Raw genomic sequence first — 19,511 nt, forward strand, 5'->3', positions numbered from 1 at the left:
AGGTAGGCCACACCCCTGGGGAAACTCCCCCTAGACTGACCGGCCGCTTAGGACGCAGTCATGTGATCCATCATGGGAACCACCACTCACAAGTGGAGTCCAGCCAAGTTGACACATCTTCAACTATCACATGGGGTATATGGGTGGATAGATGGGTGGACAGGCTGAACTATTAGGCATGTCTATGAAGTGGGGAGTGTACCCAAGAGCATGTACAGAGTTAGTAGACAATGGTCCTATAAGTGTATTTATATAATCTGTAAGAATTCCCAGGTGTATAGTAGAGCTGACAAGGGGCAAGGTTGTAGTCACTTCTTGGGCACAGCCAGCTACCCAGGGGGACTGAGTAGTTGAACCTGTGGGCTCGGGACCATAGTCACAGGGGGACATCAAGCTCAATTGGCATAACATACTATACAAAACATTGATCCACCTCCTACTTCGGTGAGTAGTGACTGAGATCTTAAAAGCTCGTAAGCAGCCATCTGGATGCAACAATGGATCTCTCCTCATCCAGAGCAAAGAAGAATGAAGAAAACCAAAGATTCGTGGAAATGATTAGTCCTAGTGACTGGTACACCATGCGAGCTGCAGCCTATACAACTATGAGACCAGAAGAACTAGATGGTGCCCAGCTACCACTGTCAACCACTCGAAGGGGAATCCATGTAGGAGATCCTAGATAGAGAGGGAGAACAATGTGGAACAAAACTAAAAATCATTTGGAAAAATGAAAAAGGGGGGTGGGGAACCAGGTTTGCTGATCTGATAGAGCCTGGTGGAACCACTGATACCATGGCCCCTAGCTGCCCATCAGGTCTGTTATTGAACCCATACTTGTGGCTTCCAGCCAAGCAAAAGACATACCTGAGGTAAATACACTCCTTGGAGAAAACAATCATGGGAGAAAGAAGGGTTGTTTATGCACAGGGAGACAGCTCAGAGGGTAGGGGTGCATGGACACAGGGAAGAGGTGACTGTTGGGAGGAAGTGGGAGGGGAGCTATTGTATTGTGGTGAATTGTGGTCAATGTCATGAGACAAAGTGTATGTGAACTGCTGTATAGAAAGTGAATTTGCTTTGTAAATTTTCGGCAAAATCACAATAAAAATAAATAAAATAAGAAAAAGAAAAGACCAAAATGGATGTCAGAGGAGACTCTGAAACTTGCCCTTCAGTGGAGAGTAGCTAAAGCAAATGGAAGACATGACAAGATAAAAGAGCTGAACTGAATATTTGAAAAAGCAGCTTGAGAAGACAAAGCCAATTACTATAATGCAATGTGCAAAGACATGGAGTTAGAAAACCGAAAGGGAAGAATATGCTAAGCATTTCTCAAGCTGAAAGAACTGAAGAAAGAATTTAAGCCTTGAATTGCAATATTAAGAGATTTCTATGGGCAAAATATTGACTGATGCAGGAAACATCAAAAGAAGATGGAAGGAATACACAGAGACACTGTACCAAAAAGAACTGTTTGATGTTCATCCATTTCAGGAGGTGGCATATGATCAAGAACCAATGGTATTGAAGGAAGATGTCAAAGCTGCACTGAAGGAAATGGCGAAGAACAAAGCTCCAGGAATTGACAGAATACCCATTGAGATGTTTCAACAAAAGGATGCCCCACTGGAAGCACTCACTCGGTTATCCCAAGAGATTTGGAAGACAGCTACCTGGCCAACAGACTGGAAGAGATGCATATTTGTATCCATTCCAAAGAAAGGTGATCCCACAGAATGTGGAAATTATCAAACAATATTATTAATATTACATGCAAGGAAAATCTTACTGAAAATAATTCAAAAACAGTTATAGCAGTATATTGACAGAGAGCTTCCAGAACTGCAAGCTGGATTCAGAAGAGGATGTGGAATGAAGGGTATCATTGCTGATGTCAGATGGATCTTAGCTGAAATCTAAGAATACCAGAAAAATGCTTACTTGTGTTTTATTGCAAAAGCATTTGATTGTGTGGATCATAACAAATAATGGATAACATTGAGAAGAATGGGAATTATAGAACACTTACATGTACTCATGAGGAACTTGTACATAGACCAGGGCCCAGTCATTTGAACAGAACAAGAGAATACCGTGTGGTTGAAAATCAGGAAGGGAGTGTGTCAGGGTTTTATCCTTTCACCATACTTATTCAATCTGTATGCTGAGCAAATAATCTGAGAAGCTGGACTATATAAAGAAGAACAAGGCATCAGGATTGGACAAAGGCTCATTGTTGTTGTTGTTGTTATGTACTGTCGAGTTGGCCCCGACTCATAGTGACCCCTCCTTGGGTTTCCAAGGCAGTATCACTACGGAAGTAGGATTGCCCAACCTTCCTTCCGAGGAGTGGCTGGTGGGTTTGAACTGCCAGCCATCTGGTTAGCAGGCAAGTGTCTTAGCCACTATGCTACCAGAGCTCCCGAAGGCTCATTAGCAACCTGCAATACTCAGATAACACAACTTTGCTTGTTGAAAGTGAGGATGACTTAAAGCATTTACTGATGAAGATTAAAGACTACAATCTGCAGTATGGATTATACCTCAATATAAAGAAAACAAAAATCCTCACAACTGGACCAATAAGAAGCATCATGACAAATGGAGAAATGATTGAAGTTGTCAAAGACTTCATATTAGTTCTACAATCAACATCAACGGAAGCAGTAGTCAAGACATCAGATGACATATTGCGTTAGGCAAATCTGCTGCAAAAGACCTCTTTCAAGTGCTGGGGAGCAAAGATGTCTCCTTGAAGACTAAGGTGTACCTAACCAAAGCCATGTTATTGTCAAATCACTTCATATGCATGTGAGAGCTGGACAGTGAATAAGGAAGACAGAAGAAGAGTTAATGCTTTTGAGTTGTGGTGTTGGCAAGGCATACTGAAAGTACCATGGTCTGCTAAAAGAATTAACAAATCTATCCTGGAAGAAGTGCAGCAGGAATGCTCCTTGGAAGCGAGAATGGCCAGACTTCGTCTCGCCTACTTTGGTCATGTTGTCAGCAGGAACCATTCCCTGGAGAAGGATATCATGCTTGATAAAGTGGAGGGTCAATGAAAAAGGGGAAGGCCCTCAACAAGATAGATTGACACAGTGGCTGCAACGATGGGCTCAGGTATAGCAAGGAAAGTGAGGCTGGCATAGGACTGGGCAGTGTTTCGTTCTGTTGTGCATAGTGTCGCTATGAGTTGGAGATGACTCGACAGCACCTAACAAGAACAACAAGAACAAATGCTCCCTCCAGAGGCTCAAGAGGAGAATCTGTTCCTTATCTCTTCCAGCTTCTAGTAACTGTTAGCATTCCTTGGTAAATGACGTATTCACCTTAGTCTGTCTCAGTGGTCACAGTGCCTTCTCTTTTTCTGAGTCAAATTTCCTCCTTCCTCTGTCTTCTAAGGACACTTGTGATAGCATTTAGGCACCACCAGGATAAACTAGGATAATCTCCCTATCTCAGAATTCTTAATCACATTTGTGAAGATCTTTTTTCCAAATCGAGCAACACTTACAGGTTCCAGGGATTATGACCTAATGTCTTTGGGAGGCATTATTCAGCCTACTACAGAGAGTACAGAACTCCTTCAGAGAAATTCTAATGCACACATATATTGATACTCCGAGATTTGACAAAAAGCATTGCATAATCTTTGAGTAGCACATATTTTTAAGATACCACTCAGTCACTAACGACAACAACAACAACAAAATGCCCATTGCTGTTGAATTGATTCTGACTCATAACAACCTGATAGGACAGGGTAGAAATTCCCCGTAGGGTTTCTAAGGCAATAAATCTTTACAAAAGCACACTGCCACATCTTTCTCCTGTGGAGCAGCTGGTAGGTTTGGACCATCAACTTTTCAGTTAGCAGCTGAGCACTTAACCACTGAGCTGCCAAGTCTCCTTTTTTTTTAGCCCCTAGACTCTCTAATTCTCTTATCTTTGGCCCTGGCAGAGGAGTATCACTGTGACATTCCCATTCTGAAGTCAGCTAATTAGTGTCCAGGCAAAGCCCTGTGGGAGACCAGATGGTAGTCAGATGTGATGGGGACATGAAAGTTTTGGAAGGACCTAGTACAGCGACAGTTGGTATATAGAGGTCATGCATGCTCAAAGGGTAGAATCCTGGAGCACAAAAGCTAGAAGGCCCTTAGAGATTACCTAACCCCATCACCTCCTTTTATAGATGAAGAAAATGAGGCTTTGGGAGCGGCAATACCCTATGCACAGCTAGTGAATGATAGACCAAGAACTAAAATACAAATTTTCAGTCTCTCAACCTACGGACTTTTCCACTATACCACCCCATCACACCTCTTATGAATTTCTCTCCTTTGGGGAATCTTTGAGTATTCTTTGTAGGATTTCCACTCTGACTGATTCCATTTACTGAAAATTAGTAGGCAATAGGGATGCCTCCAAGGAGCTCTGGTGCCATAGTGCCTAAGGCATTTGACTGCTAATCAGAAGGTTGGTGGTTCAAACCCACCAGCCACTCCTCAGAAGAAAGACTGGGCAATCTACATTCGTAAAGATTTGTTGTTGTTGTTGTTGTTATGTGCCATCGAGTTGACCCGACTCATAGACTCATAGCGACCCCTCCTTGGGTTTCCGAGGCAGTATCACTATGAAAGTAGATTGCCCCTTCCGAGGAGTGGCTGGTGGGTTTGAACTGCCAGCCTTCTGATTAGCAGTTAATTTCCTTAGGCACTATGCTATCAGAGCTCCCTTGTAAAGATTTACTGCCTCAGAAACTCAGAGGGGGTCACTATGAGTCGGAATCAACTCGAAGGCAGTGAGTTTGGTTTTTGGTTTTGGAGAGATGTCTCCATGTTACAAGATGGAGGAAGGAAACAATGCTGAGAATTGTGGCTTAGGTCAATGCTACTCAAAGTGTCAGTCTACAACTAGATAATATAAATCAACACACAGCTTCCTTCATTAAGAAACTTGGGCTATGAAAAAAAGTCAGCTGAACTAAACAGTGTGCTTAGTGATATAGGATGATTTACATTGTGACATAATTTCCTTATTTCATCACAGACCAGGATGACCATCTCTGGCTAGAGGACAACAGTTAAAGGGCTTCACTCTTCATTGAGCAAAATTCCCGTCAAATAGGCCACGATGGTGGAAGAAAACATCCAAGAAGCTAATGGTTACTCTTTCCAGATCACATCTAGATTGTGAAGTTCAGATCTAGGGCTATTTTTAGGATTAATAATGATTTTCCAGTGGTGTAGTGGTTAAAGCATTTGGCTGCTAGCCAAAAGATCAGCAGTTCAAACCTGCCAGCTGCTCCAAGGAAGAAAGATGAGGCAGTCTGCTTCTATAAAGATTTATAGTCTTGGAAACCCAATGGGGGTCGCTAGGAGTCGGAATCAACTCCGTGGCAGTGAGTAACAGCTTTTTCAGGGATCATCCAACAGTGCCCTACTCAACTCATAGAATACTCAGAAGATTAAAAGAGAAACAATTTTTAAAGTGCTTATTACAGTGCACCGCGTATGGTTAAGCATTAAGTATACATAATAATAATAGTCTTTTTCCTTACCAGAATTCAGCTTTGCCAGCACAAAGTATAGTCACATAGAGAGTGACTGATGGAATTACAGAGGAATTTCTTCATGGGAAATTTATATTTATATTAGTATGGACTCATGGATATTTACTTTATACTTGGGTTATAACCCAGTACAAATTTATTTCTTTTATCGCTCAAATTTTTCCCGCTTTGGCCACTGGGAGCTCTTCCAGTGGAGTCCTGTGTCCCTTTGTTATACCATTGTGGGAAGAAATGACCAGGACTTTATACTACTGCTTTGCTCAGTTATTGGGTGGGGGCTGCAGAATCTGAAGGCACGAACAGCTGGAGGCTATCCACTAACCACATTCCTTGAAGCTGCACTGCTAAGTCCTTTCTTGAAACAGGAGCTGAGTGTTGCCACTGATATCTTTCAAAATTACAAACAGAGATCGGCTTACCAGTGGTTAGGAATCTTGAGCAGGAGATTCCTGGACTAGGTGAGACTGGAGGCCAGCTGATTCCACTGGGCCCATGACTGCCCTTCAGCCTGCGCCGAGTCAGATAACCCAGATATTCCATTTCTCACATTCTGCCCACTTTGCTTAAGTCCTTGCTTCTCTTCTTGCATTGACCATCTTATGCTCTGTTCTGTCCTCAGGTTGGATCAGACCCCTCCTTTTTCCCTGGGACCATTCATGAAGGCATGGGAAAGGCAGCAGATGGAATTTATGGTTCCCATTTACGCTGCCCTCACCATTTCAGGCCCCAAATGCTAAATAAAATGGTTATAATATCAATAGCAATGTGGATCTCTGAGTTGAACATAGATAAAAGTGTGTAACTTTGAGCACTCCACTCTTAAAAGAATTACAAGCCCAAGGTTGACAAGTAAAAAGGCACAGTCCCGAAATTACCAAACCACACAACAGGCCATTAACTTAAGTCCATTTAAAGTCCCAAGGTCAGCAGAGCATGACAGGCTGCTAAACAACAACACGGTTACATTCAGGGTTCAAGAAGGCCATAAGCTAGAGACCATTCCCCAAGGCTTCTCCTTATATACAGGAAGCAGACCACATCCCTAAGGCAGCTACTCAGCTGCTCCCAGTGGATTCCACCATGGAGTTGATTACCAGTCTCATCATGGGGAATACTACATCCAGCTGCCCAGCCACTCAACCAGGCCCAGCCAAGTTGACACACAAACTTAATACCACATAAATGGTAACTTTAAAAATAGACAAGAACTTTAATGTGCAGAGAATCTAAGTTAATGATGGTGAAACAACATAGGCAAAGATAGGGAGAATGGTGGCACAATGTGGAGTATGTAACCACTGTCAATGAACTGTACATGTAAAAATTATTGAACAAGTTTGTGTTTTGTCATGTATATTTTCACCAAAATATACATACACATTTATGTGTGCATACACATATATATACAAGGTAGATGGGGCACTCTACTTCCGTAGTAATACAGCCTCGGCCACCCAAGAAGGGGTCGGTATGAGTCGGGTCTGACTCGACGGCACATGAAAACAACAACAACAAACACATAAGTGTATATGTACACGACGGCACATAACAACAACAACAACATATAAAACCAAAAAAAACCAAACTCACTGCCATTGAGTCAATTTCACTCATAACAACCCCTCCTTGAGTTTCTAAGGCAGTATCTCTATGGAAATAGATTGCCATGTATATGTGTGTGTGTGTGTGTGTGTGTAAAGCTTATGACTACAGGAAAGAAATTGAAAAGTTCAAAACTGAAACCAAATCCTGATCTGACGTATCTCTTCCCTGGAAGAAGCAAAAAGCAAAAGAGCAGCACTCCCCACTGATCTTCACATACATGACCAGGCATGGTATGATATTGTTTTCCTCCATCCTAACTTCCATGCCCACAGATGGCCCTGGATTCGTCTCAGCTGTAGAGTTACTCCAGTGCAATTCTGGTCTTTCTTCACAAGAAGGTAGAAAACTTCCAGATTCCCTGAAGAAAGAATGGCTCTGATGTTTTCGTTCTACCTGTGCTTACCCTTCCTTTTATTTATCCTTCTTAAGGTTAAAAGCCTGTTTTATTCTTATAACTTGGCAGCTTTGTCTGGCTCATGAATATCCTAAAATAAATAATAAGGTCTCTATGTGACTTCTTAGGACAATCACTTCTAAGCCAAAAGACCTTTTACATTTACTTTGTCTTTTTTTAGAGATTTCCTTTGGATGTCTGCTTCTGCTTTGTAGTATTTTCATGTTCCATATACCCTGTGTGTTTTGCCCAGGTAGAGAACAGTAGCATTTTTTATATTCATGCTACTATTTTTAGACAGTGAACAATGCATGCTGATTTTAATTCCATATTAAAGAGCTCCCTTGAAGCCAGGCCCTGAAGATTCTTGCCAGCCTTCAGCTTTTTCTATTTGTCATTTCTTGGTGAGATGACTAAAGTAAGAACCTGCTGGGTTAATAAGTAAAAAGCACTGATAGATGAACTCTCTCACCCTCTCACCCCCAGAACCAGATAGTAGGGTTGGAATTCATGTTGAAATGTCCAAAGATTGCTCCAAATCACTACTGCAAAGTTAGATGAGACCCAAAAAAGGTATTAAGAGTTAATATGGGTTACTGAGTCCAGAATGTTTGGATTATAGGCAGGTTCTGTTTCTGAAAACAATGTCATGGTATTTTAAAAACAAAACAACCACCCTGCTTAAATAAAAAGCACACAAAGGGCACATTGTCCCCAATCTATTATGTAGGAGTAAAAATGACAAGTAAATTAAATAAAAACAAAAGAAGTTAAAAGAAAAGAAAAAAAGTTGTTTTCATTCCTCTCCCTGAGACTTCCGACTGAAATTTTGAATTTGGCAGCTATTCCCAGAGTAAGAGAGCTAGGTCACAGGTCTGATGCAGTAACTTTCTTCTGGAAACGCCTGCTTATTATATGTGACAGTTGCATCACCTTGAAACAGAGAGAAGAAAGACTTTCTTTTTCCTTACCAGAATTCAGCTTTGCCAGCACAAAGTATAGTCACATAGAGAGTGACTGATGGAATTACAGAGGAATTTCTGAGAATTAGCCTTAGGCAAAAGGCATTTGGCTGGAAACTTGCATTGAAAACTTACCTTCCAAGTAAGCATGTGATTTTTACCTGATGTAATTTTCTTTTAGTCCCAAGGGCTCCAAGGCCAGAGAAAAGGTTGCTGGGGTGTTCACCCTTCAGAACTTACTGAGGATAAAACACCAAAGGTAATTACTTTCTTTGACACTGAGTTTAACGGGGATGCATGGTGCCTAAGGCATTTGACTGCTAACCAGAAGGCTGAAGGTTCAAACTCACCAGCCACTCCTCAGAAGGAAGACTGAGCAATCTACTTCCGCAATGGTACCACCTTGGAAATCCAAGGAGGGGTTGCTATGAGTAGGATCCAACTCCACAGCAGTGAGTTTGGTTTTTCAGAATCAAAATAACAGATTTGGATTAAATATGAATGAAGGAAATAATTCTTGTGGAAAGAGCCAAGGACTGGGTAACCAAAAACCAAAACCAAAACCAAACTCCCTACTGTCGAGTCAGTTCTGACTCATAGTGACCCCGCCTTGGGTTTCCAAGGCTGTATCTCTAAGGAAGTAGATTGCCCAGTCTTCCTTTCAAGGAGTGGCTGGTAGTTTTGGACTGCCAGCCTTCTGGTTAGCAGTCAAGTGCCTTAGGCACTGTAGGGTAGAGAAATCTGATTCCTTGGTCTAACCATCTCTGTAAACTGCCACTGTCTCTATAAGTCTCTATTGTGCCAGGGCTTCAGTTTAGATATATCAATAAAAAAACAAAATCCAAATTCAAATCTGACTCATAGCGATCCCCTCTTGGGTTTCCGAGGCAGTATCACTATGGAAATAGTTTGCCCAGTCTTCCTTCCAAGGAGTGGGTTTGAAACACCAGACTTCTGGTTAGCAGTCAGGTGCCTTAGGCACCGCACCACCAGATATAAGAAGGCAAAATTAGATAGCTTCTAAGGACAATTCTAGCTCTGTTCTACTAAGCAGTCTTTCAGTTTTGATTTTGTTGTTACTAGTTCCGGTTGAGTCAGCTCCAATTCAAGGAGACCTTATGTATAACAGAATGAAATGTGACTTGGTCTTATGCCATCTTCATGACCATTGGTATATTTGAGTCCATTTTTATCTTTAGGCAAGGCCAAAACAACCATGTGAGGCGAGGTTAGGATATGGATTTGCAATAGGATCATCCTGAAGCAGGTAGCAGGCCTCAGCCAACTTTCACCTCAGCAAACATTTTTACAATGATGAAATAAGATTAAGACAGACATCAGGGTAGGCATTTGGTAAATATGTATGGAATGAATCACTCAGGACAGCATTGAGTGAGAAAAGAATAGAAACATTCAGTTGGAGAAATTTTATTTGGGAGAAGGCATAGAACTTCTTGGTAATGATAGTAAGAGGGGACAGTTTTATGGACAGATTCAGCTGGAGCTAAGCCTCACTCCTGAGAAGTTTTAGGGTTATTGTTATTGTTAGTTGCCATTGAGTGGTTGCCAACTCATGGCAACCTTATGAATAACTGGACAAAATGTTCCCTGGTGCTGTGCTATCTTCATGATTGTTGATATGTTTGAGTACATTATTGTGGCTATTGTGTCAAGTCATCTCATCAAGAGTTTCTCGTTTTTGCTGGCCCTCTGCCAAACATGATTCCCTTCTCCAGCGATTGGTCTTTCCTGATGATGTGTCCAAAGTAAGCAAGTTGAAGTCTCGCATGCTCATGTCTGAGGAACATTCTGGTTGCGTTTCTTCTAAAACAGATTTTTTGTTCCCTTGGCAGTCCACGGTATATTTAATATTTGCCAACACCACGGTTCGAACACATAAATTACAGCACTCTTTATCCATGGGGTAGAGTGAAGTGATTGCTGACAGGGGTGCTAAGTAATACAGTTCTTCCAGTTATAAGTGGTTTGACTCCAAGATAATAGGACTCTTTTTTCTCCCCAATTTAATTGAATTTAATGACCAGAGTATTAATTAGGATTTGATTCAGCTGAGTCTTACTGAAAACCCCAATTAATAGTGGCTAAACAATAGATTTATTTTTCTTCCATATGAAAGAAATTTGTTGTTAGGCAATCCAGGGTAGGCAAAGAGGATCTACAGTGTCAGGGATTCAGGTTCCTTCAACCTCAACACATGACTCTACTTTGAGATTGAATATGGCTGTGTGAATTCAGCTATCCCACTAGCATTTCAGTGAGCAGGGACGAGAAAGGGACAAAGAAGGGATGACCCTCCTACCTCCCATTAATGATACCTCCTGGAAGTTGAACTTGACACTTCTGTTTTTATCCCATTGACCAAAACTTAGTTATGTGGCCACTCCAAGAGGCAGTAGAGACTTGGAAATGTAGCATTTATTCATAATAGCTATATGCCTAACTAAACATTAGGTTGTATTTTATTTTTTTAACTAAAGAAGAAGAAGAGAACAGACTAATTCCAATTATGCAATATTGCTCCCATTGCTCAACTCTTTTGCCTTAAAATTGTCTTCAGAGTCCATAGCAAATTATTTTTGGTATTCTAAATGCTTCTTCCTCCTGTGGAAGTGGAACTAATTTTTTAAAGTAGGCCAAGGTCACTCAGGACAACTATGATGGATGCTAAAGCTGGATATTATCATTTCATAAGAATGTTGGGGGGGCATCACTATGAGTTGGAATTAATTGATGGCAGTGAGTTTTTTGGATATTATATTTCTGGATATTATAGACTATCCTGGGTATTATGGGCTCTTCTTTAGGAAATAACTATAAAACCTAAACAAAATACACAATGCAACTACCTGAAACTACTGAAGATGAAACGGAAGTGGACAGATTCTGGGGTTGTATATCAGCTTGGAAGAGAGAAGATAAGGAGCTATACAAATAAGTCCCCCAGCTCCTAGGCTTTTATCCTAGGGCACACACAGAGAATGCTACAAATCTTTCTAGTATAGGGAATGAGAAAAGTAAGACCATGAAACCATGAATGCTGAAAAAAAAAGTGGGAGAACCCCATTAAAGAAAAATCCAGAGATAATCCCCAAACTCTGTCTACCCAAATCTCTGACCAACTGTTGAAACACATATGTGCAGAACATAGCCAAAGAAGCTAAGCTAAAGACAAAAGAGTTGCCCTGAGACTGGCAAAAAGAGTTTGCAATTTAAGCCCCACAAGAAAATTACCTGGAAAAACAACAGTTGTCAGAGGGGAAAAAAAAACAAACACAGGATCTAGAATCTCCGCAATTTATTGTAAGTATTCTAACATTCAGAGAGAGAGGTGAATTTTTATACAGAAAAGTGAGGAAAGGAATATGTGACAACAATCCTGGGAGCTTGGGATTACATATAACCATAAGACAACAGTAAGTTAAAATTCTAATAGGTTAGCTGATTTGTTTTCTAATGTAGACTTCTTGGAGTCAACCTGTTGTTACTTTTGTTGTTAGGTGCCACCGAGTCAGCTCTGGCTCATACCAACCCTATGTACAATAGAACAAAACACTGTCCAGTTATGTGCCATCCTCAAAATCCTTGCTATAATTGAGCCTACTGTGTCAATACAAGTTGTTGAGGGTCTACCTCTTTTTTGATGACCCTCCACCTTACCAAATATGTATCTTTCTCCAGGGAATGGTCCTTTCTGACAACATGACCAAAGTAGGTAAGATGAAGCCTGGCCATTCTCATTTCCAAGGAGTATTCTAGCTGTACTTCTTCCAGGACAGATTTGTTCATTCTTCTGGCAGTCCATGGTATTTTCAGTATCTTCACCAACACCATAATTCAAAGACATCAACTTTTCTTTAGTCTTCATAGCAAATAATTTTCTGCAATATCAACATATACATTTGTGGTAGTTATGTTTGTGTGTCAACTTGGCTGGGCCTGGTTGAGTGGCTGGGCAGCGGTGGTAGTTATTCCCCATGATGAGACTGGCAATCAACTCCATGGTAGGATCTACCACAAGCAGCTGAGTAGCTGCCTTTGGGAATGTGGTCTGCTTCCTGTATATAATGAGAAGCTTTGGGAATGGTCTCTAGCCTATGGCATGCTTGGACCCTGCATGTAGCCATGTCATTGCTCAGCAGCCTGCTATGCTCTGCCGACCTTGGGACTTACAGTGGACTTAAGTTAACGGCCTGCCATGTAGTTTGGCAACACTGGGATTGTGCCTTTTTCCTTGTCAACCTTGGGGCTTCTCAGTCTCAGCAGCCAGCAGCTGTCTGAGTGAAGAAATACCTCTAGCTCCAGTGGTCCAGGAGCAGAAAGCAGAGCTGGACCCCAAGACTGAGGAGCTTTCACCCAGCCCCTAGAGCCTGGTGCTTTGCACTTGGACTTAAAGCCTCCAAATTGCAAGAATAAACTCCTGTTCATTAAGGTCATCCCATTTGTGATATGATTCCTGTCAGAGCGGAACTAGGTAACCAGAACAACATTCTTTCTGGGACATCCTTTACAGATATTCTTCTGTGACCATCTCAACAAACATTTCCCTGACAATTATTTCTTTACAAACCCTCTATTGTTTGCTGAAGGTGGCTAAAATTCTAAAAGAAGTTACATACCATTAAGGCTCTAAATCATAAGCTCTCTTCTTAGGAAGGCAGAAAGGAGGACTTAGAACAAGCCAAAGATTAATTAATGATGGAGTACAGACTACACAGGACTCTGCCACCTCACCTATGCCATGCACCTCAATTTTTGAATGCCCTTTCACACCTAACATATGAAGAACTAAGAAAATGGAAGCTGAACTGAATATTGTTGTTGTTGTTGTTGTTTTGCCATCGAGTCGGCCCCGACTCATAGCGACCCCTCCTTGGGTTTCTGAAGCAGTATCACTACAGAAGTAGGATTGCCCAACCTTCCTTCCGAGGAGTGGCTGGTGAGTTTGAACCACCTGCTTTCTGGTGAGCAGTCAAGTGCCTTAGGCACTATGCTACCAGAACTGAATATTAGTCTCTGTCATAAGGAATAAGATTTCCTCAATCCCATCCAATCTTTTCCAAGATAATTATTTCCTTTATTCATCCTTAATCCATTCTCATTCTTAAGAGAAAAGACAGTCAATCAAATCTGACCTGGAAATAAACAAGATGTTGGAATTAAAAAGATAAAGGTGTTAAAGTGGCTGTTATAACTACCCACAATAAAGTAAAAATCTAAGAAAAAAACAACCAAAACTCCAAGTCTTTGATGAATTCAAATTTCAGTGAAATGGGAAAGTTCAGCAGAGAAAGACAATAAAAATGAACTAAATGGAAATTTCTTTTATTATTTTATTTTGTTGAGACTATACACAGCAAAAACATACACCAATTCAACAGTTTATGTACAATTCAGCTGGTTGCATTCTTTGAATTATGCAATCATTCTCACTTTCCTTTTCTGAGTTGCTCCTCCCCCACTAACATAAATTCATTGCCCTCTAAGTTTCTTATCTAATCTTTCAAGTCACTCTTGTCAATTTGATCCCATAAAGATAGATTTTAAAAGAGTACAATGCTTAAGGCTGACAGTCTTTATTAGTTTATCTAAATTGTTGTTTGCTTTTAAGAAGACTTCAAAGGATGTTTTTGATTTAAGGCTTAAAGATTATCTCAGGACAATAGTGTCAAGAGTTCATCCAACTCCCTGGCTTCAGAAAGTCTAGAGTCCATGAGAATTTGAAATTCTGTTCTGCAGGTCCCCTCTTTTGATCAGAATTCTTCTATAGACTCTTTTATCAAAATGTTCAGTAATGATGGCCTAGCACCAACCAGTTATTCTGGTCTTATGGCAAAGGAGGCAATTGTTCATGGAGGCCAATTAGCCACAGATTCCATATTCTCCTTCTGTACTTGACTCTCATTCTCCCTTTGGTGCTCTGGGAGAACAGAGACCAATTATTGTGCCTTGGACGGCTGCTTGCAATCTTTTAAGACTCCAGGCACTATACAAAAAACTAGGAAGTAGAACAGAAGCACTAAACTCGTTATTAGGCCAATTAGGCAAAGATGAGAGGAAAGTGGAACCCTTATCCACTGCTAGTGGGAATGCAAAATGGTACAGCCATTGTGGAAAATAGTGTGGTGGTTCCTCAAAAAAACTAAAAATAGAACTGCCATAAAACCAAACCCATTGCCATAGAATTGATTTTGACTTGAGGACACCTTATAGGACAGGGTAGAACTGCCTAATGGGGTTTCCAAGGCTATAATCTTTACAGCATCAGACTGCCACATCTTTCTCCTGTAGAATGGCTGGTAAGTTTGAACTGCTGAATTTTTGGTTAGTAGCTGAGAGCTTAACAACTGCATCATCCTTTCAGAACTACCATATAACCCAGCAATTCCAATCCTAGGTGTACCCAAAAGACCTGAAATCAGAGACTCAAACAGAGACTTGTACACTAATGTTCATTGCAGCACTATTCACAATAACCAAACCACAAAAAGACCAGAATAGGAAAATGTATAGAGACTAAAGTTTATTAGTGGTCACTAGGGATGGGAGGCAGGAGCTCTGGTAGCATAGTACCTAAGGCACTTGACTGCTAACCAGAAGGCTGGTGGTTCAAACCCACCAGCCACTCCTCGGAAGGAAGGTTGGACAATCTACTTCCGTAGTGATACTGCCTCGGCAACCCAAGGAGGGGTCGCTATGAGTCAGGTCCGACTTGATGGCACATAACAACAACAACAGGGATAAGAGGGAGGAGCAAATGGGGGGTGGATATTGCTTATGGAGTACTGACTTACAGTTTATGGTGATAGAAAAATTTCATTGATTAAGGGTAGGGTTGCACAGCTTATTATTATAATTGTTGTCATTAAGTTGCATACTTGTAAACAGTTGAATTGGCAAAAGTTGTGTGCTAGATCTAATTACAATAACAACAACAAAAGTAGATGCCGAGGCTGCTTACATACAACCAAACATCTAGTGGGACTTGGTTTCTTGGTTTGGAAGTTTAGGGTCATAATCTATAAATCACGTTGTGTAGTGTTGACATCTTAACAATATTAAGCCTTCCAATTCATGAATATGAAACATCCTTCCATTTCATCTTTAATCTCTTTCAGCAGTGTTTTATAATTTTCATTGTATAAGTCCTTTATTGTTGTTGTTGTTATGTGCCGTCGAGTCAGACCTGACTCATAGCAACCCCCTCCTTGGATTGCCGAGGCAGTATCACTACAGAAGTAGATTGCCCCATCTTCCTTCCAAGGAGTGGCTGGTGGGTTTGAACCGCCAGCCTTCTTGTTAGCAGCCAAGAAGTCCTTCATGTCACCTCATATCACTGGTTAAATTTATCCCTAGTTATTTATTCTGTGAGATGCCATTATAAATGGTTGTTCACCTAATTTTATTTTCAGATTACTCACTGCTGGTCTATAGAAACCCAGATGATTTTTGTTTGTTGACCTTGTACCCTGCGAGTTTGCTAAATTCCTCTATTAGTTGTAGAAGTTCCTTGCAGACTCATTGGAATTTCCTATACATAGGATCATATGTCATCTGTGAATAGAGATAATTTTACTTCTTCTTTTCCAATTTGTACACTCTTTATATCTTTTTCTTTTCTTATTGCTTTGGTTAATATTGTTAGGTGCCATCAAGTCATCTCTGACTCATAGTGACCCTACGCACAGCAGAACAAAACACTGCCTGGTCCTGTGCCAGCCTCACATTCCTTGCTATACCTGAGCCCATCGTTGCAGCCACTGTGTCAATCCATCTTGTTGAGGGCCTTCCCCGTTTTCATTGACCCTCCACTCTGCCAAGCAATTGCTTTGGTTGGGACTTCTAAATCAATACTGGATGGAAGTGGTGAGAGCTGGCACCCTTGTCTTGTTCCTGATTGCAAGGGGAAAACTCTTAGTTGTTCTTCATTAAATATAACATCAGCTATTTGCTTTTCATAAATGCCCTGATTCATGTTGAGGAATTTCCTTCTATTCCAATTTTCTTGAGGGTTTTCATCAAGAAAATGTGTCGGATCTTATCAAATGCTTTTTCTATGTCAATAGCAATGATCATGTGGTTCTTTTCCTTTGTTCTACTGATGTGGTGTATTATGTTGATTGATTTTCCAATGCTGAACCATTCCTGAATTTCTGGAATCAATGCCACTTGGTCATGGTGTGTGACTGTTTTAATATGCTATTGGATTCTCTTTGCTAGTATTTTGTTGAGGATTTTTGCATCTGTGTTCATAAGGGATATTGGCCTATAATTTTCTTTACTTGTGGTGTCTTTGTTAGATTTTGATATCAGGGTTTTATATTTGCTTCATAGAATGAATTAGGGAGTATTTCTTCCTTCTCTATCTTTTGGAAGCTTTTAAACAGAATTGATGTCAATTCTTTTCTAAATGTTTGGTAGAATTATCCAGTGTAGCCATCTGGTCCAGAACTTTTTTGTTTGTTGTTGTTTAGAGGTTTACATCACTGATTTAATCTCTTCATTTGTTGTGAATCTGTTGAGATTTCTATTTCCTCTTGAGTCCATTTTTGTAGGTTGTGTGCCTCTAGGAATTTGTCAGTCTCATCTAGGTTATCCAGTTTGTTGCCATTCAGGTGTTCATAATATTCTGTCACAATTACTTTTATTTCTATTGGGTCAGTTGTGATGTCTCCTTTTTCTTGTTTTGGTTGTCTGCATCATTTCTCTTTTTTTCTTTGCCAATCTAGCTAAAGGCTTGTCAATTTCATTGATCTTTTTAAAGAACTAGTGTCTGGTTTTGTTGATTATCTACTTTATAATTGTTCTGTTGTTGCTTTCAAGATTTATAGCACCTTGCAGAAGATGTGCCTTTGGATAGGCTTCCTCATGTTTATTCCGTGGCATTTGTCTTGCATCTTGTATCTGAAAATTTCTTTTTTTTTTTTTTTTTACACTTGGAAAGTGTTTGATTATAATTTCTTCAAATATTTTTCTACTCTATTCTCTCTTTTTTGGATTCAAATTACATATGTGTTTAATTATTTGGTATTATCTAACAGGTCCCTGAAATTGTATTCATTTTATTTTCAAATCTTTTTTCTCTCTGTTCCTCACCTTGGATAATTTTGATTCATTCATTGTGGTAGTTACATTTGTGTGTCAACTTGGGTGGGCCTGGTTGAGTGGATGGGCAGGTGGATATAGTATTCCCCATGATGAGACTGGTAATCAACTCCATGGTGGAATCTACTGGGAGCGGCTGAGTAGCTGCCTTAGGGATGTGGTCTGCTTCCTGTATATAAGGAGAAGCCTTGCGGAATGGTCTCTGGCTTATGGCATACTTAAACCCTGCACGTAGCCATGTCATTGTTCAGCAGCCTACCATGTTCTACTGATCTTGGTACTTTCAATGGACTTGAATTAATGGCCTGCCATGTGGTTTGGTAACATCGGGACTGTGCCTTTTTAGTTGTTAACCTTGGGCTTGTCAGCCTCAGCAGCCAGCAGCTGTCTGAGTGAAGGAAAGCCTCCAGCTTCAGTGGGCTAGGAGCAGAGGCAAAGCTGAAGCCCAAGGTTGAGGGGCTTTCACCCAGCCCCTAGAGGCTGGCACTTTGAACTAGGACTTAAAGCCTCCAAGGTTTAAGAGAATGAACTCCTGTTTGTTCAATACATCCCATTTGTGGTATATTCTTGTCAGAGCAGCACTAGGTAATCAAAACAATCACCTTAAAATTTATGTACTCTTTCCTTTAACATGCTGATTTGGCTGTTATATCCATCCAGTGAATTTTTATTTCAGAAATTGTATTTCTTAGTTCCAGAATTTACATGAGGAAATATATTATTAACTATAAGGGGGCCTTTAAAAGTTAAGGATGTGTTTTGTAATCTCTAAGCCAACCACTAAATAAAATAAAATAAAATAAAAAAATAAGCAAGTAATTATAGCTAAAAATCCATCAGGAAAATTAAAATAGAATTGTTAAAAAAAAAAAAAAACTATTAAAGTAACCAAAAAAGAAAACAAGAAAGAAGAAATAGAAAAACAAAATTTAGAGGAGACAAATGAAAAAGAAAAACAAAATAAAATTGTAGACCCACACCCACACATATCAATAGTTTCACTGAAGTTAATGAGCTAATGAATTTTAAAAATTAATTATTAGCTATCTATAAAAATACCCTATAAATATAAAAACACAAATATAAAAAATAAATGTATGGAGAAATTTAAATCATGTAAATACTCAACACAAGAAGGCTGAAGTAGCTATATTAAAATCAAATAAAATTGATCTGTAAAAAAAATGTTTTGCCAATGATGACAAAAGGCACGTTATAATGACAAAATGTTTCATTAACCAAAAAGATATAAAAATAACAAATTTATCTGTGACCAATCACAGCTTCAAAATACAAGAAACAAAAAAATTCATAGGATTAAAGAAAGAAATAGGCATACATAATTGGAGATTATAATGCCCTTCTCTCATAAATTGATAGAATAATCAGGGAAAAAATCAGCAAAGACCTAGAAGATTTGGACAGCACTATAAAACATGTTGACCTAATTGACATTTATAGAACACTACACCCAACAGCCACAGGGATCCAGGTGAGGAGAGGGAACCCAGGCACACCCAAAGCAGCAGGGTGGGAGAGTGGGTGAAAGGGGATTAAAAGGCCCAGGAACCGGGACAGAGGAGGAGTCAGCCACAGGGAGCCAGGTAAGGGTGGTAGGAGAGGTTTCCAACAGGGAGACAAACTTGTTGTCGTTTTGTCCTACCATGGTGACGTGTTGATGTGAGTTTTGAGGCTGATCCACTGGTATTTCAAACTCAGTAGGATGCACATGGTGCACAGGTATCAGCCCAGTTTACAGACTGAGACAAACTAGGAAGAAGGAGGAGGCTGTCCACTTCTCAAAGAATTGGCTAGGGAAAACTTTATGAATAGAGGCGGGGCAAGATGGCGG

Source organism: Orycteropus afer, unplaced genomic scaffold (genome assembly GCF_000298275.1).
Source record: "Orycteropus afer afer isolate SDZICR_OR568_19922 unplaced genomic scaffold, OryAfe1.0 scaffold00024, whole genome shotgun sequence".
NCBI lineage: Eukaryota > Metazoa > Chordata > Mammalia > Tubulidentata > Orycteropodidae > Orycteropus > Orycteropus afer.